This window comes from Choloepus didactylus, chromosome 1 (genome assembly GCF_015220235.1).
Source record: "Choloepus didactylus isolate mChoDid1 chromosome 1, mChoDid1.pri, whole genome shotgun sequence".
NCBI lineage: Eukaryota > Metazoa > Chordata > Mammalia > Pilosa > Megalonychidae > Choloepus > Choloepus didactylus.
The window spans coordinates 149,632,405-149,655,598 of record NC_051307.1 but is presented as its reverse complement, the minus strand read 5'-3'; the positions used below and the strand labels follow the sequence as shown (position 1 = coordinate 149,655,598).

The window sequence follows — 23,194 nt, the reverse complement described above, 5'->3', positions numbered from 1 at the left end:
ACTGAAAATGCTAACTCATTCCCACCAGAAAAAAAAAAATTGTTTTCTTTGATTGTAAAAAGAAATAAAAACCGCATTAAATTTAAAACCCCTACTTTACCATACAAAAAATAAAAATAAAATAAAATCTGAAATTGGAACCAAAGTTATTTGAGTCTTTGAAATCTTTATATTCCAAATTAGCTGCACTATTTTAAGAGGAAGAATTTAAGATTAAAGTTATGAATAAAATCGAAGCCAAAATTTCAACTCATATAAAACAGGCTGCTGAGTTGGTATATACCATGATTTTAAATCTGAATGGGTGGAGGGGGATCAGGATATGATGCCAGCTACAAAAACATCTGGAATCAAATAACATTTTTTCACATCTTATGGAAAACGAAAGAGGGTCATTTGTAGACTTTACAAAGTATGCATCACCAAAATTTACTTTCTTAGGTATGAAATGAACCAAGTTTCTACAAATCCAAAGCATGTGCTCCTCTAGAGTGAGAAAAGGAAAACAAAAAACTCATAGGCTATTTTGATTACTGTGAGAAGGTGTGTTTTTGTTCTGTTGTTTCGCTTTACTTGCAATAAATCACAATACAAGGGGTTCTATCCTTTAGAACAATCATCAAATAATGAGAGAAGGCTATATTTGTAGCTGAAAATACATGACAGTGAACAAAATGTGCACTGAATAAAGTTTGTGTCTGTTTTGATAAAGGACAGATCCTTCTTTGATAAGGAAGTAATCGTAACTTGTCTTTTCACAGGATGTCAAACTTTAAGAATTGCCCTGTAATTCATGGATTATCTCTTGGAATGCAAGGCCTGGAGAAATATAAATCTTTTCGATGACCTGAGAGGTGCTCCAAGTTACAGAGTAAGCTAAAGGTGAAATGTCACTTTCACTTGTTCAGAATCTCCTTATGGTCACATCCTGCAGGTGGGCATTTGGCCAAGTCAGTGTGTTCCATGACTTTATGATTCAGTATAATTAATTAATATTCTGATCTATTTGACTTGTTTTATTTTGGGGAGTGCAACAAGAACTGATTATTGTGTACCTAACAAAACCGAGTGATAAGATACTAAAGTTGGAGTTACCGTCCATCTGCAACCTTCCTAAAGACTGTAGTATCAGACATGTTATTCCACTGGCCTCACCTGGCAGTTCTTCTGACTGTAGTTTTGTGTCATTTTTTCTTAGAGTTTCCAGGTTCACCAGTGTTCCTGGAAGTGATGTTTTACCACCTGTAAGGCTGGGACTCTATGAATCTTAGAGCAGATCCATTGCTTGGAAAGATACTGTTTCCAAAAATGGAAAGCTGTCCTGTTCCTTACATATACTTATTCCTTACAATTTAATGAAATTTACTTTTGAATGTGGCGTTTTTGTAATGGTCCAGGTTACAAACTTTGATTTACCCCATTAACTTCTGGTGGAAATAAGAATAGATTTTTATTAAACCTGAGCAAATAACTACATTGCCCTGAAAAGTAATTTTTATATTTGACCATTTATCTGATCATTTTGAGGACAAAACTAATCCATATATGTAACTATTTTCTACAGATTAAAATCTTTAAGTTCCTCTGATGATCATTAGATTATAAACTATATTAAGATTCCGCAAGGATAGTTTACCTGAATTCTGAGAGGTCAGTTGGGGCAAGACACTATTCAAAGTAAGTTTCATTTAAATTCACAAAGTGCAATCTGTTAAACTGAGGGTTAGAAGCAGGTCAAGGAGAAAGTGTCTTATGCCCGTAAAAATATATAAAACTAGCTAAATTTCCCTTATATCAGTTACATTCAGTCCTACATAATTAATTATTTATAGCTAGGACTTGGCTGAGCAGTCTGCTTTTATGAAGCCATCTGTTTCTAGACTAAACGTTTCCTGGATGTCCTAATCCAGTCCCCTGATACAGCCTGACAAGGGCCCAGCAATCTCAGTTGACTCTGGAAACCTGTACCCTGAATTTGAGAGGTAAACTGTACCCTGAATTTGGGAAAGTCAATATCAGTAACAGCTATCAGAGGAGGCTGACCAAAACCAAAGAGCAAGAAAATGATTACAGTCATGATTGCAATGTTAACTAGAGTGATTATATTTTAAAATAAAAATAACAGAAAGTAACATTAATTACAATGAGTATGAGCTCTTTTGGAAGAGAAGGATTTCTTATTTTTGCTTGAAAATATTTCACGAGCATAACAAAAGCATGAAAAGTTAACAGGTCCTTGGCTGAAGGCTTTCTCAAATTCACAAGATAAGGCTAAAATCATCCCCATGATTGTTACAAGGAAGTGGGTACCAGTCACTGGGGTTTCTTGAAATTCTGTAACCATACAACACAGAATAAGGACAAATACAAATACCCACATTAGTGGAACAGACTCAATACTGCTTTAGACAAACCAATCAAGATATACATGAAGCAAGAATAAATCAGAAACAGATACAGTGACAGCAAAAGCTGTGTCCCCACCCGTTATGAGTCACCTCAGAGGCCAAGAAAGGTGAGCTTGGGCACAGATGACCATAGGATGCACTTCTTGAACAATTCATTTGGTAAGTTGCAGGAGGTAAATCCAAATGGGAATCTTGATAAGACTTCCAGAAATGAAACAATAAGCTACAATAAATAAATAGGCAGGAGCACTCATATACAATTTAGATCAACAACTAAAGATTTTCTTACTATGTTATTTTTGCTAATAAAGCATTATTCAAGGCAGTTCAGTTTTTAGAATAAGCAGGTTCCAGAAATAAGGAGTGAAGACTGTATTGATAGTTCAAGTATATATATATATCAATCATCAGTTCTGATTAGATAGCATTTGGGTCAGTGTTGATAAAAAACAGAAGTTACAAACTTTCATAAGAAAAAAAAAGACCATAGCATATTTCAAGATGTAGTTTTCAAAATTTCAGATAGTAAGATTCAGATAAGGGAATAAGAAGGAGAAAGGAAGCAAATAAGAGCAAAAAAGATAAAAAAATACACAACCACATATATTATAAAATATATGTTTTATAAATATATATATATATGTATATACACACATAATAAAACGAGTGTTTTTAATTATAAAATTCTGTATGTGTTCATGTAGACAAATATTTTTTTACAATCCTGTAAAAATATAAAGTAAACTCTGAGCTAAAAAAATCTTAAGTTTGCTGCCAAAACCCACAGTCGTTCTAGTTAGTCTAACATGAAAATATACACTGGGCATGAAATGTTTATCTTGATTTGGGGGAAAAATATGTTTTGCCATGGTTTACCACTCTTCCATTCTAAAACCAAACTGAATTCGTCTAGCTTCATCACCACCAAAGACTTTTAATGCTCACTTTTGACTTGACAATGTATCTAAACTCATTACTCACATTACTCTAAAAATGTAACATAAGAAAAGCATGTTTTCAAATATAAATTTTCAATGCATTGCTTGTTTAAAATACATCATTCTTCCATGAACAGATAAGCCAAATTAACTCACACTTCTCAAGGGGACAGCGATCAGAAGAGTAAAATATTCAGAAATACATAAAAAGGTTTCATCTAGTGGACATTTACTGAGCACCTATTTTGTGCTGGGCATTATGCCAAGTGTCATGGATATGCAGTTATAAAGCTATGAACCGTGTCCTTGGGCAGCTCCTCCACAGTGAAAGAAAACACATACAACAAAAGTTTTCAAATTATATAGACAATGCCATAATGCAAGTATAAATAAAATGCTGAGAACATTCAGAATGAGTAACTAATATTTTTCACAAGGTCTCGAAGGGTGAGAAGGACACTGCCATCCTAGAAAGGAAGGGAAACAGTATTCCAAAGAGAGGCATGAAAAAATGAAATGACCTTCCACAGTTCTTATATAAAAATATATTTTAAATATGTCCACCTCCATCCACAGTGACCACCACTCACCTAGTCTAAGCTGATGAGATGGTTAGGTTCATGTGTCAACTTGGCCAGGTGATGGTGCCCAGGTGTCTGGTGAAGTAAGCACTGGCCTAACCATTACTGCAAGGACATTTGTGGCTGGTTAATAAACCAGAAGGCTGGTTTATTAAATCATCAGTCAATTGGCTGCAGCTGTGGCTGATGACATCAATGAAAGGCTGTCTTCCACAATGAGAAAATTCAATCAGCTGTATTTAATCTAATCAGTTGAAGACTTTTAAGTGGGACAGATAGAGGACCTTTACTTCTTTGGCTAGCCAGCGAAGCATTTCCTGAAGAGTTCATTGAACACCCTCATTGGAGATGTCATTTCACTGCCTGAGGAGTTCATTGAACACCTTCATTGGAGCTGCCAGTTTGCTGCCTGCCTTATGGAATTTCCCCAGTGTTGCATGAGACACTTTTATAAATCTTATATTTAGATACCTCTTGTTGATTCTGTTTCCCTAGAGAACTCTAACTAATACAGCTGCTAATACCTCTTATCAGGATTTCTGTAATTCTTGCTAACTAGCCTCACTTTTGCCCTCTCCATCCCCCTGCCATAAATCCTCCACAAAGCAGCCAATTTTTTTTTATTTTATTGTTTTAATATGTGTTGAATCTTGTCACTTCCATGCTTAAAATCCATCGATGTTTACCATTGCATGAAAAAGAAATCCAAATACCTTTTCAGTGCCCATTCTGCCCATTCCTCTCAATTGAAGCTCCACACTACAACTTGGTTCTGGTAGGATATATATGTGTGTGTGTGTGTGTGTGTGTGTGTGTGTATGTGTGTGTGTATATATATATAAATATATATATAATGTACCTCTTTATACCCTTTCCCTCAACCAACTTACTCATAAAACCATATTTTTAGATGTTCATATATATTTTAGACCCAGACACTGTTTTGAATAGTATTGTTTAAAGTTGGCCAATAATTCATTCCTTTTTTTAAGGTTTTTAGCAACAGACAATTTCAAGGGAAAAGTTTCTGAATTATAAGTATATGGAAACACCTAGATATGCTCCTGAAAAATTGAAAGAAATATTATTTCTTTAAATGTGTAAAAATATTTTAATTGCAAAAGGAGGCTTCCTGTACTCATGGTCTAGATAATTCAGACAAGTCTTCCCAGTGAGGATAACTAGAAAAACCATTAAAAAATTGCCTACATATGCTTATAGGAAAAAGAGAGCTAACAAGACCCGATAGTATTACTGGGCCAAAATATGGGAGACAAAGGAAATCCAGAGTATGATTCAGGACTTTGACAACATCTTCCCTTTGGAGGAGCTTGCTTATTCCAGAGAGAGTAGGGAGGTTAAAAGACCTCGGGTGTGTGGAGCTAGGGAGACCAATGTGAATCCAGGGCAACTAAGAGGTTTTTTTCTAAATTCTCCAGCATGGGTGAGGAACTGATAGGTTACAAACTGGGAATATACCACTTCTCACAGGTATTATACCCAACTTTGAATTACAACACTGATTAAAATCAGGTTAAGGTGACCCCCAGGTGGTCTAATAACTCTAGGCACCAGGCAGAAGCAAAACAAGCCCTTTCCACAGGAGGATAACATCATCCTAGACCTTGAATTATTTCTGTGAACAATTTTTCAAATATAGCATCTGGTAGATGTTAAAAAGTAATCAGGCATATAAAGAAACAAGACACCATGGTCAAGAACCAGGAAAAGTAACAAATAACAGACTGGAGATGGAGCAAAGTCCCCCCAAAATATTAAAATTCACTAAATAAAGGGTAAATGTTAACACTTACCTGGAGATGGAGCTAAGTCCCCCGAAAATATTAAACTTCACTATGTAAAGGGGAAATGTTAGCATTTCTGAGGTAATAATTAAAAGTAGTGTAAAACAGTGTATAACATTCAAAGCTAGCAAAGGTAAAAATTTAGACTCATGAAAAGTCAATCAAATGAAAAGAAGTCAAGAAAGGAGAGAAAAGAAAATATCAAACAAGTGAAACAAATAGAAAACAAACAACAATGCAATACATGTGAAATGGAATGTATCTGTAACTACAACTAATGTAAATGAACTAAACATGCCATTTTTTTAAAAAAGCTTGTCACAATGGATAGATATAAGAAGAGAGCACAACATTCTAGAAAGAATAAGAGGTCTGGAGACAGAGTGTCTAAGTTAAAACTCAAACATTCCATTTGAAGCCCTGCAAACTTTGGAAAATTATGTATCCTCACTGGGTCTCTCTTTTCTCTCCGTAAAGTGGAGAATAAAATACATGCAATTCACATTTCCAAGGGCCATTTGGCAATGAGTTCTTTTAGGTAAGACCCCTCACTGTAGAACCTCCCCTCTTCCCCTGTAAAATAAACATGTTAGTTAAGACCGTGCTTTCTTATAAGCAGATTCACTTAAAGTGAGGTGCATCTTTAAGTTTAATGTGGCTTTATGTAATTAGGTATACTTACCTCTCAAGAGGAATAGAGCTATTAAAATATATTAGCTGGGTCATAGAAATACATGACATGAAGCTTGATAAATAATTAAATCAACTAAGTGTATGTCTTAATGCATCCCTTTAAATGTTTTATTGAAATTGTTGGCTGAATGTGGGAAATGTGATTTTGCAGTCTTTGTGGGTCAGAATTCATTAAATAAACATCTCAATTTTAATCAGGCAGTTATTATGTTAATATATTCCATTAACAGTGGATATTTATTTTCCACACCTAGCAATCTAACAACTTGAGAACTAATTTAAATAGATCTTTTTATAGGAAATCTGTGAAAACTGTATATTCATTAAATTAAGGATCACTTCACATGCCAACAAAACCAAATTGTATTTTCAAATGATGCAGGATAAACAACAGATATGTCCAGGAAATAATTCCTTTGGATACTTGATTCACTTAGAAGGTACCTTTCTTATTTGCCATTACAGTGTGACCAATGTGGTGCCAAAATGTTCTGCTATTGTATTATCTGTGCTCGATTTAGAAATGTTATTATTTTATCAATACAAGTACTTAGTAATTTGGCACAATTTTGAACAACACTCCATATACTTCCCTCTCTCAATCATTGTCTGTTGTTTACTTCCCCAAAGAATGTCTGACATCAGTCTCAGCAGTTCTAAAGCTGAGGGTGTCATTCTGATGGTGACTAAGACAAAATTCTGAGAATTGCAGACTAGATTTCTAAACATCCGGAAGAACTAAGTTGCTAATAGTGTGCCTATTTTCTCATTCTCTTCTTATGAGGAAATCTGATTTTTTCTGAAACTTCTCTTCTCTCGTTCCTGCTTCCTATCAACATTCATTAATATGTATTTGGTTTCTTTCCCATTCATATAAGTTCATTCAGTGTCTTTTCTTTCTACTGCTTTTGTACTAAGCAAAGTGAAGATATCACTAGCAGTTTTTGCAATGTGCTACCATTTAGTCATTATTTTCATTTTTGCCGGTGGGGCAATGTGGTTTAGCAAAAATATAAGGCCTCTCCAAAGAGAGAGTGGAAAAGTTCTGGCAACCAGCGTGTGGCTCCAGGTTCTACCACTGAAAATACAAGCACAGTCTAAGAGGAAGTTATGAAGAACTAACCATCATCTTTAACATGAAAAGCAGTTACAGAGGTTTTGTGCTCAACCTAGAGTCTCCAGTGTTTCTACTGACCCAGGATGCCCTGCTTGCACCCCCTTCTCTGTGGCCTGCATGGGCCATGAAGCTGTCAGGCAGACATCGGGGGGCTTTGGGAGGCAGAAATAGTGGGTACCATCCAAAATTCCATCAACCAATGATGAACAAAATGTGGTACATTCCTACAATGAAATAGTATCTGGTCATAAGAAGGAGACACAGAGAGACTTCTAGGAAGATGGGCAGGGTAGGGAGCTCCAGGACTCCTCCTCAGAAACATCTATTGGACAGGCATGAACTGTCTGAAACAACTGTTCTGGGGCTTTGGAGGCCAGGGAAGCACTGTACAATATCCAGGGAAGAGTGGGACGAAGAGGCTGAGGAACCACAGAAAAGAATGTTGAGTAAACAGCTCTGCAACAGCTGTTGGAGCTTATCCCCAACTCTCGAGGTGGCTGGCTGCTCTGGGTGGAGAGGGACATGGAAGTTCTCTTCCCCAAGAATGTGGGGGCATGGCTGAGCACTGATTATGGCTTTTGATTGGTGAATTTGGATCACTGGATCCTTACTTTGAGCTGCTGTTTCAGCCTGCCCCAGAGAAGGGCAGAGATGGAGGAGCTTTAAAGACACAGTACCTTCTTAGGGCTGCAGGGAACAGTTTGCTAAAGAACACCATCTGCTGGGCACACTGGAAAGTGCAGCTTCAGGGAGCCATCAGAATGGTTCTGGTGTCTTTCCCTACCCTCTCCCCAAGGTTCTTTGGAGCTGCCCCTTGCCCCCTTCATGGGTTCCTAATGCTGTTTGTGCTGGGAAATACTGACTTAGAAAGTCCTCTCTGTGGTGACCCTCTTCCCCAAATTTGCCCTCCAGGCAAAAGCAGCTAGATACAATGAAAGGAGTGTAAAAAAATGACAAAACAAAAACAAGTAGAATATATCAGGATTCCGAGAAAGGATCAGAAGAAAGGAAGATTTCTCTTGGGGATGAAACAATTGCACCAAAAATGCAATCTTAAGAATTATACCACATATCCAGGGCAAGAATCAGATGAAGAAGTGGAAAAATCTGATCAATTAAACACTGGTAATCTAAAGGTCTAGAATAAGTTGAACCAGTGTCAAACAAGAGCCTTAACACAAAACTGATCAACAATAAAACCCTAAGCAAGAGAGAGAAACTGACCTTCAAAGTAACCTATTAAGATAATCAGATACCTAGACATCAGCAAAAAGTTGCATCATACTAAGAAACAGGAAGATATGGCCCAGTTAAAGGAAGAAATCAAAATTTAGGAGGTAACAGGGTTTGAAACAACAAATCAATGGTATCCTAACAAACCGCCTAAATCAATTCAAGGAGATGAAGGAAAATATGGCTAAAGAGATAAAGGATATTAAGAAGACACTGGGTGAGCATAAAGAAGAATTTTAAAGAATAAAAAGAAACATAACAGAAATTATGGAATGAATGCCACAGTAGAAGAGATTAAAAATACACTAGAACCATACAATAGCAAATGTGGACAGGCAGAAGAAATAATCAGTGAATTAGAAACAGGACAAATAAAATCTTACAGATAGAAGAATGGATAGGGAAAAGAATGGAAAAAAAATAAGCAGGGAATCAGGGATCTGAATGACAGCCAAAGTAAACAAACATACATGTCATAGGTGACACATTAGGAGAAAAGAAGGGAAGAGGGAAAGAAAAAATATTTGAGGAAATAATCACTGAAAATTTTCCACCTCTTATGGAAGACACAAATATTTATGTCCAAGAAATACAACATATTCCAAACAGAGAAAATACTAATAGATCTACTCCAAGACCCATACTAATCAGAATGTCAAATGCTGAAGATAAAGAGAGAATTCTGGGAGCTGCAAGAGAAAAGTGACTCATCACATAAGAGGGAAACACCATAGATTAAATGACAATTTCTCATCAGGAATGGTGGAGCCATGAAGGAAATTGTATGATATACTTAAGGTACTGAAAGAGAAAAACTGCCAGCCAAGAATTCTTTATCTGGCAAAATCATCCTTCAAAAATGAGGGACATTATGCTGAGTGAAACAAGTCAGACACAAAAGGACAAGTACTATATTATCTCACTTATATGAACTAATTATAGTAATCAAACTCATAGAATTAGAATCTAGAATATAGGTTACCAGCAGACAGAACGGGGGTAGAAATTGGGGAGCTGATGCGAAATTTGTGCAGATTTTCTATTGAGGTTGATTGTAAAAGGGAATGGAAGGGCGGGGCAAGATGGCGGAGTGGTGAGGAGCAGAATTTCGTCTCTCCCCTAGAGCAGCTGGCAATTACCCAAGAACTATATGAAACAGTGTTTTCTGGGTCTCCAGAAACCAGTCACACATTGGACACAAGTTTGGAATTGGAGGAAAAGCTGAGATCGCAGCAAACATTGTAAGTTCCCCAGACCAGGGATCTGGCGCCCCTCCCCACCCAGACCTCACAGACTGTCTTGCTGCCAGCTCCCTGAAAGGGGGGAAAAAGAAAACCAAAAAACAGCAATCTGCTGAGGGCAAGAAGGGAGGCTCAACCCAGCCTCAACTGCAGAATTAATTAACAAGTTGTTTAACTAACTTTGGGAGCTGGGGTGATAAAGAAGGGCTGGGCTCCGAGAAGTGGGGGCACATAAAAGCGGGCACCCATTCCCAGACTCCAAAAAAGCCATTTTTTTCCCCTACATTTTCTCCCTTCTGGCTTCTCACTGATCCCTTATCTTTTTGCATTTCAATAGCCCCCAGCAGGGGTGGAACTGAAGTGGTTGGAGAGTAATTATCAGACAATAGCCCAAAGCATATCTTTAAATGCTCTATTCTGACACTGACAAAACTTCCAGGCTGGGGAAAGACTTTTAAAAGAGACTCTTTTTTTTTCCTTTTTTCTTTTTCTTGATTTCTTTTCTACCTTTTTTTTTTTTTTTTAATCTAAAAGTAATATATGTGGTTATTTTCTATTGGAAAGCCCAGGTTGAGGGACTAAGCTGGGCTTGGGGGAGACAGAGTACCCACAGTGTCTTTGAATTCCGTATTGACTACTGAAGGCCTCCACCCCCGCCTTTAATTGGCAACTCAGGCTGACCAAGGAATCTACCTGGAGAGGCCCCAAAGAGGAGAGAGGAGAAGGGAATAGTGCCCCTGAGAGACAATTGGAGTTCTGAGGATTGGGAGAGTGGAGGGAGGTCCAGCTCAACTGGCAGTCCTCCTTCTGGCAATTCAGACCCCAGGGGCTGGAATTCAGATCCCGGCTTCAGTCAGCCACGCCCCTGACAGGATCAGAGTCACCAGGAGAACTAAAGGCTCCATACCTCCTTACACTGGTGGGGGAGCTGTGGGCTGGCCAGCGCCACCTGCTGGACAGGAGAGGAAAAGCACCAATTCTAAAGGCCTCATAGGAGGGTCTCATTCTCAGGAAAACTGCATACCCTCCCAATGAGACCTGGGCCTCACTAGACTGGGAAAATCTGACTAGGGTCGACCATATCTGAGGAGACCCACTCACAAAAAGGTTACATAGAGGCAGAGCAAGAAACAGAAAAAACAAGAGGGGAAAAATTCTGATCAACTAAATAGAACCTAAGTTAAAGGTCTAGAATAAGTTGAACTGAATAACAGAGGCTAGAGAACAAAGCCAACCAACAAGAAAACCACTAGGTAAAAGACAGAAAACAAGCTCCAAAATAAACTAATCAAGAAAATCAGATGCCTAGACAACTTAAGATAACAAGCCATACCAGGAAACGCGAAAACATGGACCAGCCAAAGGAACAAACTAATATCTCAGCTGAGACACAGGAGTGGAGGCAACTAATGCTAAATAAATTTGATGAAATGAAGGAAGATATAGCAAAAGAGCTGAAAGATATAAAGAAGACACTGGCTGACCATAAAGAAGAATTCATAAACTTAAAAAAACAAATGGCAGAACTCATGGGAATGAAGGCCACAATGAAGGAGATGAAAAACACAATGGAGGGACACAACAGTAGATTTGAACAGGCAGAAGAAAGGATCAGTGAACTGGAAGACAGGTCATTCGAATTCATACACACAAAAGAACAGATGGTGAAAAAAATGGAAAAATATGAGCAGGGTCTTAGGGAGCTGAGTTACAACATGAAACACACAAATATACGTGTTATGGGTATCCCAGAAGGAGAAGAGAGGGGAAAAGGGGCAGAAAGAGTAATAGAAGACATATTCACTGAAAATTTCCCAACTCTTATAAAAGACAGAAAATTAGAGATTCAAGTACAACGTACCCCAAATAGAATAGATCCCAATAGACCTACTCCAAGACACTTACTGGTCAGATTGTCCAATGTCAAAGACAAAGAGAGGATTCTGAAAGCAGCAAGAGAAAAGCAATCCATCACATACAAGGGAAGGTCAATAAGACTATGTACAGATTTCTCTGCAGAAACCATGGAGGCAAGAAGACAGTGGCATGATATATTTAAGATACTGAAAGAGAAAAACCGCCAACCAAGAATTCTATATCCAGCAAAACTTTCCTTCAAAAATGAGAGAGAGATTAAAACATTTTTCAGACAAACAGACACTGAGAGAGTTTGTGAATAAGAGACCGGCACTACAAGAAATACTAAAGGGAGTGCTACAGGCTGATAGGAAAAGACAGGAGAGAGAGAGTTGGAGAAGAGTGCAGAAATGAAGATTATCAGGAAAGGTAAAAGGAGAGGAAAAAATAAGATATGACATATAAATTCCAAAAAACAAAATGGTAGTAGAAAGTACTGCCCTTACAATAATAACACTGAATGTAAATGGATTAAACTCCCCAATAAAAAGACACAGACTGGCAGAATGGATTAAAAAACAGGACCCATCTATATGCTGTCTATAAGAAACTCACTTTAGACACAAGGACAAACATAGACTGAAAGTGAAAGGTTGGAAAAAGATATTTCATGCAAACAACAACCAAAAAAAAGCGGGAATAGCTATATTAATATCAGACAAGTTAGACTTCAAAAGCGAAACAATTAAAAGAGACAAAGAAGGACACTATATATTAATAAAAGGGTCAATTCATCAAGAAAACATACCAGTCATAAATATTTATGCACCAAACCAGAATGCCCAAAAATTCATGAGGCAAACACTGCAATCACTGAAAGGAGAAATAGATACCTCTACAATAATAGTTGGAGACTTCATTACACCACTCTCATCAATGGATAGAACATCTAGACAGAGGATCACTAAAGAAACAGAGATGTTGAATTGTATGATAAATTAACTAGACTTGACAGACGTTTATAGAACACTACATCCAACAACAGCAGGATACACTTTTTTCTCAAGTGCTCATGGAACATTCTCTAGGATAGACCACAATGTTGGGTCACAAAGCAAGTCTCAACAAATTTAAAAATATTGATATTATACAAAACACTTTCTCAGACCACAATGGAATGAAGTTGGAAATAAATAAAAGGCAAAAGGTCATAAAATTCACAAACATATGGAGGCTAAACAACACCCTCTTAGAAAACCAGTGGGTAAAGGAAGAAATTACAAGAGAAATTAGTAAGTACCTCGAGGCAAATGACAATGAAAACACAACTTATCAAAACTTATGGGATGCAGCAAAGGTGGTGATGAGAGGGAAATTTATTGTCCTAAATGCCTATATTAAAAGAGAAGAGAGAGCAAAAATTGAAGAGTTAACTGCTCACCTGGAGGAATTAGAGAAAGAACAGCAAACTAACCCCAAAGCAAGCAGAAGGGAAGAAATAACAAAGATTAGAGCAGAAATAAATGCAATTGAGAACAGGAAAACAATGGAGAGAATCAACAAAACCAGAAGTTGGTTCTTTGAGAAAATCAATAAAATTGATGGACCACTGGCTAGGATAACCAAAAAAAAAGAGACAGCAGATGCAAATAAATGCAATCAGAAATGGGAAAGGAAATATAACTACTGACCCTGCAGAAATTAAGGAGATAATGAGAAGATACTATGAGCAACTATATGTTAATAAACTAGACAACTTAGATGAAATGGACAACTTCCTAGAACAGCATAAACAACCAACATTAACTCAAGAAGAAATAGATGACCTCAACAAACCAATCACAAGTAAAGAGATTGAGTCAGTCATCAAAAAGCTCCCAAAAAGGAAAAGCCCAGGACCAGATGGTTTCACATGTGAATTCTACCAAGCATTCAAGAATGAATTAGTACCAATCCTGCTCAATTTCTTCAAAAAAATTGAAGAAGAGGGAAAGCTACCTAAGTCTTTCTATGAAGCCATCATCACCCTAATACCAAAACCAGGCAAAGATACTACAAAAAAAGAAAATTATAGACCAATTTCTTTAATGAATATAGACACAAAAATCCTCAACAAAATACTCGCAAATTGAATCCAGCAGCACATTAAAAGAATTATACACCACTACCAGGTGGGATTTATTCCAGGTATGCAAGGCTGGTTCAACACAAGAAAATCAATTAATGTAATACACCACATCGATAAATCAAAGCAGAAGAACCACATGATCATCTCAATTGATGCAGAAAAGGCATTTGACAAAATTCAACATCCTTTCCTGATGAAAACACTTCAAAGGATAGGAATAGAAGGGAAATTTTTCAATATGATAAAGGCAATATATGAAAAACCCACAGCTAACATCACACTTAATGGGGAGAGACTGAAAGCTTTTCCTCTAAGATCAGGAACAAGACAGGGATGCCCACTATCACCATTGTTATTCAACATTGTGCTGGAAGTTCTAGCTAGAGCAATTAGGCAAGGAAAAGAAATAAAAGGCATCTAAATTGGAGAGGAAGAAGTAAAACTTTCACTATTTGCAGATGACATGATTCTATATGTAGGAAATCCAGAAAAATCTACAGCAAAGCTACTAGAACTAGTCAATGAATACAGCAAAGTAGCAGGCTACAAGATCAACACGCAAAAATCTATAGTGTTCCTATACACAAGTAATGTGCAATAAGAGGAGGAAATCAAGAAAAAATCCCATTTACAATAGCAACCAAAAGAATCAAGTATTTAGGAATAAACTTAACCAAGGACACAAAAGACCTTTACATAGAAAACTATAAGGAACTGCTAAAAGAAATTGAACAAGACCTGAAAAAATGGAAGAACATACCATGTTCATGGATTGGAAGACTAAATATAGTTAAGATGGCAATTTTATCTAAACTGATTTACAGATTCAATGCAATACCAATTCAAATCCCAACAACTTACTTTACACAAATAGAAAAACCAATAACTACATTTATTTGGAAGGGTAAGGTGCCCCGAATAGCCAAAAATGTCTTGAGAAAGAGGAATGAAGTGGGATGTCTCACACTACCTGACTTTGAAGCATATTACAAAGCTACAGTGCTCAAAACAGCATGGTACTGGCATAAGGACAGATATACTGATCAATGGAATCGAATTGAGTGTTCAGAAGTAGACCCTTACATCTATGGACAACTGATCTTTGATAAGGCAATGAAGCCGAAGCAACTGGGAAAGAGCAGCCTGTTCAATCAATGGTGTTTGGAGAACTGGATATCCATTTCCAAAAGAATGAAAGAGGATGTCCATCTCACACCTTATACCAAAATTAACTCAAAGTGGATCAAAGACCTAAACATTAGCACCAAGACCATAAAACTCTTAGAAGAAAATGTAGGGCAATATCTTAAAGATCTTGTGAAAGGAAGTGGTTTCTTAGACCTCACACCCAAGGCACAAGCAACCAAAGAACAAATAGACAAATGGGATCTCCTCAAAATTAAACACTTTTGTACATCAAAGGACTTTGTCAGAAAAGTAAAAAGGCAACCTACACAATGGGAGATGATATTTGGAAACCACGTATCAGATAAGGGTTTAATAAACCGAATATATAAAGGAATCCTGCATCTCAATAACAGAAAGACAAACAATCCAATTAAAAAATGGGCAAAAGACATGAACAGACATTTTTCTGAAGATGGAATACAAATGGCTCAAAAGCATATGAAAAAATGCTCAACTTCACTGGCTATTAAGGAAATGCAAATCAAAACCACAATGACATATCATCTCACACCTACCAGAATGGCCATTATCCAAAAAACAGAAAACGACAAGTGCTGGAGAGGATGTGGAGAAAGAGGCACACTTATTCATTGTTGGTGGGAATGTAGAATGGTGCAACCACTCTGGAAGACAGTATGGAGGGTCCTCAGGAAGCTAAATATAGATTTGCCATATGACCCAGCTATTCCATTGCTGGGTATATACTCAGAGGAACTGAAACTTAAGACACAAACAGACATTTGTAAACCAATGTTTATTGCATCATTATTCACAATTGCCAAGAGATGGAAACAGCCCAAATGTCCATCAAAGGACGAGTGGATAAACAAACTGTGGTATATACACATGATGGAATATTATGCAGCTGTAAGACAGAACAAAAACATGGATCATGTAATAATGTAGATGCATCTTGAGGACATTATGTTGAGTAAAGTTAGCCAGGAACAAAAGGACAGATTCTGTATGGTCTCACTAATATGAACAGACATTAATGAACAAACTTTGGGAGTTAAAAGCTGACAACACAGGCGACCAGGAGATAGAAAGAGGGCAGAGATCAGCCATTTGATGCTGAAGGACTACAGAATGTTTAGGATTGATTGCATAGATCCAGAAATAGATAGCATAATACTGTGTGATGGTAGCACGGTATTGTAAGTACACTGAACAAAGATGTCTGAGTAAAGTTGAAAGAGGTGGGATAGGAGAATGTATGACACCAGAGGAAAAGATAGATGATAAAGACTGGGACTGTATAATGTGGCAAAAACTGGAGTGGCCAATGATGGTTACTAAATATTCAAATATAAAAATGTTTTTGCATGTGGGAAAGCAAATGAATGTCAACCATGTAGAAATTTGAAAAAGGGATGGTATTCAGGAAAAAACATAATCAAAGCAAACTGGAGTCTATGGTCAACAGTAACATTGTAATATACCTCCATTAAATGTAACAAAGGCAATATGCCAATGCTAAATGTATACCAGAGGGGGATATAGAGGAGTAATATGGGATTCTTGGTAGTGGTGTTATTTGCTGTCCTTAGTAGTATATTGTATTGTATGACATGTTATTTTTCTTTTTATCATTTTTTCTTATTGCTAAAAAAAAAAACAAAAAACAATTTTTCTTATAGTAATCAGTATGTTCAAGTGCTGATTGTGTTGATAAATGTACAACTTTATGATGATACCATGAACAACTGATTGTACACTGTGGATAAATGTATGGTATGTGAATATAACTCTATAAAATTGCAGGAAAATATATATATAGGAGTAAAAGTGTTGGAGAAAACATGGTGAGAGGGATGATGCCTCACCAATATGGACTAACTAAAAAAAAAAAAAAAAAAAAGGGAATGGAAGCACATTATTTATTGTGAGTGTAATTAACAGAGCTGATTTGTGTTTGTGAATGTGATGTGGTTGAAAGGGGAAATTTTGGGACATTTATGTTAACAGAAGGAAAGTTAGAAGACAAAACATGGAACTGTATAACACAGTGAACCCTATTGTGGACTGTGGTTAATAGTACAAATATAAGAATGTTTTTTCAAAAATTATAACAAATATGTGACACTATTACAAGTTGTTAATAATAGGGTGGTATATAGGAAAACAAATCTAATGTAAACTATGGACTATAGTTAACAGTAATATTTCAATATTCTTTCTCAATTGTCAAGACACAAATGCAAAGTGTCAATAATGGGGGAGGGATATGGGAACATTGTATTTTTACATGGCTTTTCTGTAAATCTAAAACTTCTCTAATTAAAACAAAAACAATAATTTAAAAAGGAAAAACATTATGCTAAGTGAAAGAAAACAGGTACAAAATACTACATATTGTATTATTTCAATTTATATAAAATGTAAATACAAATAAATCTATAGAGACCAGAATTCGATTAGTGGTTACATAGGGCTGGGGAAGGATAAAGGGATTGAGAAGTGACTGCTAAGGGCTATGGGGTTTTTCTTTTTGGTGTAATAAAAATTTTCTAAAATTGACTGTGGTTTTGAATGCACAACTCTGTGATTATACTAAAAGCCATTGATTGTACACTTTGGATGGATTGCACAGTATGTGAATATATCTCAATAAAACTGCTATATATATATAAAAAAAAGCAGTTACAGAGCTAGTTAGTATCAACCAATAGAAAAACAGAGAAATTAACTATGATTCCAGAAAGAATGCCATTGGCTAACACACTTGACCTTATTTCTTGAATGTCCTTTAGGTTATTTTAGTATTTATAAAAATATATGTTTTAACTTTATTATGAAAGGGATGAGAAGGAATTTTAAAATGGCAAAGGAGTCAGTATTCCTATACATATAAAGCAACCATAAGGTTAAAATTCCCAAAAGACTTTTTGAAATTAATAAAAAAAAAAAAGTTTAAAAATATAAAAGAAGCTCATCACAGAAGTGTTATTTTCTGTAAGACTTGTATTTCTGAGACTCCTAAATCTTGAAATAAAACTGTTACATTGTCTCAACCTCTACACATATTTGACAGTGTAAAGTCTATTTTAATAATTTAATTCTTATATCAAATTGTCTCTGTTCTCAGAAAGTGAAAAAATAAAATGCATTAAAATTTTCTCTTACTAAAATGTGCAGGTTAACAATTTTAGAAGTTGAATATTTTATTCCATTATTGAAACATTGGACAGCATTAAACCTTGTGACTCAAAAATCCACATCATTATTAAAATTTATGAATAAGAAATCACTTCTTTGCTTTATCACACAATTTTAAAAGCAGATATTGAGAAAGGGGCAGCATATTTTGAATACTCCTTACAATATCCACTGATGGGGAAAGGAATATTATTTTTCTATTTGTTAATTAATTTGAGATTCTCAGATGAAGATTTAACATATGCTTTCAAGGAGAGATTTTGCCAATGTCTTTTTCCTAAAACTTATTTTTTCTTCTAAATTAGTAATTTAATACTTGAAACACAACAAGACACCTGAGTGTAATAAGAACAAATAAAGTACTGGTGGTAGTGCTGACAAAGTCAGTCTTAAGTCCCAGCTAAACTGTTCTGAGGGTTAAATTCCAACAGAAAAATAAGGTAATATTAAGCAGAGTCCTTGAAATACAAGATAAGGAATCATTCATGTTGCTGACAGGGTGACACTGAAATTAAACACAGATACAAAGTTAAGATTTAAGGGAGCAGGGGACCACAGCATCGTATGCCAAGTGGGTGCTGATGCACCTGTGCTCCAGTTATTTATTCATTTGTTACACAAAGCTAGACTACACTACATGATCAAAAGCATTCAGGGTCTCTCAGATATTAATCTTTACTTCCTGCTGCAGATAAGAAGGAACAATCTGGGGTCAATGGTTAATGCTGCTGTCATAGTCACAAGACACACATCTTTACAAGGCATGCCTGCACGGTGTTCCATGCAGGCTTGTGGCCCAGAGTTCCAGGCCACCGCCCTGGACATGGTCTAAGTGACATGAAAAGCTTGGTTCCCCACACATTCATTTGAAACAAATGAAAATAATCAGCAAAAAGAGATGTCAGAAAACAATGGAAAAATCAGAATTAAACTTTCTATTTGGAGGATAATTACACTAGGGATTCTACTTATTTGGATTAACTTGGAACAAGGCAAAAAAATTCACAACCATTAATTTTGAAGGAAAGTTCTAGAAACTACAAAAAATGCATACTTATTAAGCTACTATATATTTAACCCTAAAGACTTGCTATAAATGTTTTTTTTTTTGTTTAAGTAAGAGGAGGATCATTTTGGAAGTTATTGGACTCAATTAAGACCCATATTCCCAAATAGAAAGGAGGAAAAAATAAGGAAGAGGAGAAAAGGAATGGGGGTGGGGGTGGAGGTGAATGAAGCAAGGAGAGAATGCGGAAAAGAGGAAAAGAAATAATAAGAAAAATGTAGCAGTGGCTTGATGGAATAAGAGCCAGCTGCAGCACATTTCAGAAACTATTTGGAAAATCTGATTAAGAAAAAAAAGAGACAGTGAAATGACCCAGAGAAGCAATTTAGGAATGAAAATAAGACCTAATTATATACAAAGGCCAGTATAAATATATATATATATAACTAAATATAGAAAATAAAAGGGCCACAGTTAAACTCTCTCCAAATAATGTACCAATATGCAAGCTATTATCAGCAAGTACTACCAAACCTCAGAAACAGATATTCCTGGTATTTCGTAAACTGTTAAAGGATGGAGACATACATGCGCTCTATGGTGAGTACCATAATTGCTGTTATGACCCAAAGCTAAGAAATTGGGTGCCAAAGACTCTCTCTTTTACATTCAGAAGTTTCAGATGAGTTGTTACATGCTACCATGGCATATGCCAATGCAATAAGACCCAAAACAAAAGCCACACAAGTGTAAATATTGGAACAAAGTAATCTTTCCTAATATGACAGTCCATGAGCAAAATGCAAGTGATTTAAGGTTTAACCCAAATATAATTAATGCAAGATTTCAACAAGAAACTAGCTTCAGGATAAATGTGAAAATGTTTAGTCAAGTATATAATAATTGTATCAATCAATTAGGAAATATATTGTAAAAAAGGAATGCATATAAAATAGCAGTGCAATATATTTTTAAAAACTCATAGGGTCTCCCATTCCTTCTACCACCCTATTCATAACTAAATTTGAGGCTCTTGCCTCCCTGGATAGCATGGCTTTCTCCATAGTCCTCAGTGATGCTGATGTGCAAAAGCAGATTAAGCACATGATGGCTTTCACTGAGCAGGAACTAATGAGAAAGCAGAAGAAATAGCTGCAAAGGCAGAAGAGTTTGTGATCATCTTGTGCAAACCCAAAAACTGAAAACAATGGAATACTATGAGAAGAAAGAAAAGTAGATTGAGCAGCAAAAGAAGATTCAGGTGTCTAATTTGATGAATCAAGCAAGGCTCAAAGTCCTCAGAGTCAGAGATGACCTTATCACAGACCTACTAAATGAAGCGAAGCAGAGACTCAGCAAGGTGGGAAAACATACAAGGAGGTACCAAGTGCAGCTGGATGGACTGGTCCTCCAGGGTTTGTTCCAGTTGCTGCAGCCCTGAATGATTATTTGTTGCAGGAAACAGGATTTCCCTCTGGTGAAGGCTGCAGTGCAAAGAGCAATTCCTATGTACAAAATTGCACCAAAAAAGATCTTGATGTCCAAAATGATCAGGAGCCCTACTTGCCTGAGGATATAGCTGGTAGTGTTGAGATCTATAGTGGAGATCATAAAATAAAGGTTTCTAATATCCTAGAAAGCCAGCTGGATCACCCAGCAGATGATGCCAGAAGTGCAGGGAGCCTTGTTTGGTGCAAATGCCAACAGGAAGCTTTTGGACTAAGCCTTCAGGAGGTGGAATTCATTCCACTCTTCTGCTGCTGTGATATGGAATTTTCTGATACTTGAAGAACCAAGATTATCTATGTAACCTCTTCTTTGCTGTTCTATTATTGCTCTGTACTTATCAGTGGAATATCCTTCTATAGCTAATGCCCTTGGCCTAACTGTTACAGTGAGAGGAAATTTCACTTAAAAGGATCAGGAGCCTACCTCTAGTTATTTAAAAGTAATACAACTCTCAGTTGGTTCTGCAGCGTGATGGTAAAGGGATTGGTTGATGGTTGCATGCACCTCCCTGAGTCTTCCACTCTTCTCTAGCTCTTGTAATCTAGTCTAGAAAATGATGTGTCTGGTGTGCTCTGTCTTTTAAGTCTAAAACACATGTGGGGCATGCGTTCCTTCCAGCTGTAGTGGCTTCATCATTACCTGTTTGAGCCTAGAAGTTTTTCTTATCTGTAAATGTAATTTAAAACCTAAGCCATGAAAATGCTTTGTTTATTAAAACAAATAAACAATTGTAGTTTTTGTAATTTTGGATCTAATTTTTTTTTTTTTTTTTGGCAAGGAACTACAAGTTAATGTTTTCAGAGTAGAGTCCTTACTGAGGTCCCTAGAAATAGCCACTTTCCATTATCTGTCTTCTACAAAAGTATTAAGATTTGATTGAGAGAATAGTTTTATTAGCTTTAGCAGAGTCAGAAAAGAAAGGAAACTAACGTTTGTGGAAGATACCTAGTGTTAGGCCTAAATCTTTCAACAGAGTCATTTTCTTCCTTCCACTGCCCATTTACTTTTCCCTCAGGTGACTGCTAGATGCTGCCCAAGGTCTTGCAGCTGATACATGGCAGAGCTGGAATTTTAACTTGGGTCTGTCTGACTTTGTCTCATCTTAGCAGAGAAAGAGGCCACTATTTTAGCACCATTGTCTTCCTCCTTAACCTGAGTTTCAGATTTGGTGAAGATTAATACAAATAACTTTTGTTCATAGGACTTGACCCCACTTGTGTGACATTATTTCTCTTCTCTAGAGCATGCATGTGGAGGAAGGAATTGAGGCACATGAGAAAAATTCTGTCACCGAAAACTCAATACCTCAAGATGCTGCAATTATTATGTGATAGACTCAAGACTCAAAACCCTGTGTTGATCTGTACTACACAGTGAACCCTAAGTTAAACCACAGAGTATAGTTAATAGTACCATTATAAAAATGTGCTGTCGTCAATTGTAACAGATGTTCCACACCATTTGTTACAAGGCGTTAATAAAGGGTGGTATATGGGAATCCTGTATTTTATGCATGATTGTTCTGTAAACCCACAACTTCTTGGATAAAGAAAAAAAAAACAATGTAACAAAAAAATAAAAAAAAAATAAAACTCATAGGAATATATTTAAGAAGAAAGATTCAAGAAAACTCAATTGAAGGACATTAGAAAGGAATAAGGAAATAGAAATATAGAATATGTCCTGGGATCATATTCAATATTTTAAAAACATCAGTTGTTCTCCACGAAAACTCGGTGAGAATCCCAAGTCTCTTTTTACACAAAATTTAACAAATTGATTCTAACTTATATTTAAGAGAAAAAAAAACTGCACAAGCTGAGCCAAAACATTTTGAAGGGGAAAAACAAGGACTCTTTGCTATTCTAATTTAAAAGTCTATAAAATAATAAAATAAAATAAATATTTTGTTTTGGTGAAGGCAAATATATCAATGAAACAGACTAAAAGGTTAAGAAATACACCTACATATTTATGTGAAGTTAATAGATGATAAAAATGACATTTCAAATCAGTGAAAAACATAAAGACTATTCATTAATGTATGTTTGGTAGCCTGGCTAACCATATGCAAGGAAATAAAGTTATATCATCACTTCATTCTCAAAAGTTAGCTCTCCACAGGTTAAACATCTAAGCAGAAACATTTGAAAAGAAATAAAGAAATATTACACTAAAATATAGGTTAATTTGTTTACATCCTTGGTTTCAGGACAGCTTTCAACAAAACATTAAGAACAAAGTTATGAGAAAAGATTTGTAATTTTATACCTGAATTTAAGACAAAATATATCTTAAATAAAATTAAAAGATGTATGATTTATGCAAATA

The 23,194-nt window shown here is 36.1% G+C and overlaps 1 pseudogene; it reads left to right on the top strand.

The window, feature by feature from the left end:
* The first annotated feature begins 20,404 nt into the window (after positions 1–20,404).
* Positions 20,405–21,077, top strand: LOC119526128 (annotated as a pseudogene).
* Positions 21,078–23,194: the final 2,117 nt, after the last annotated feature.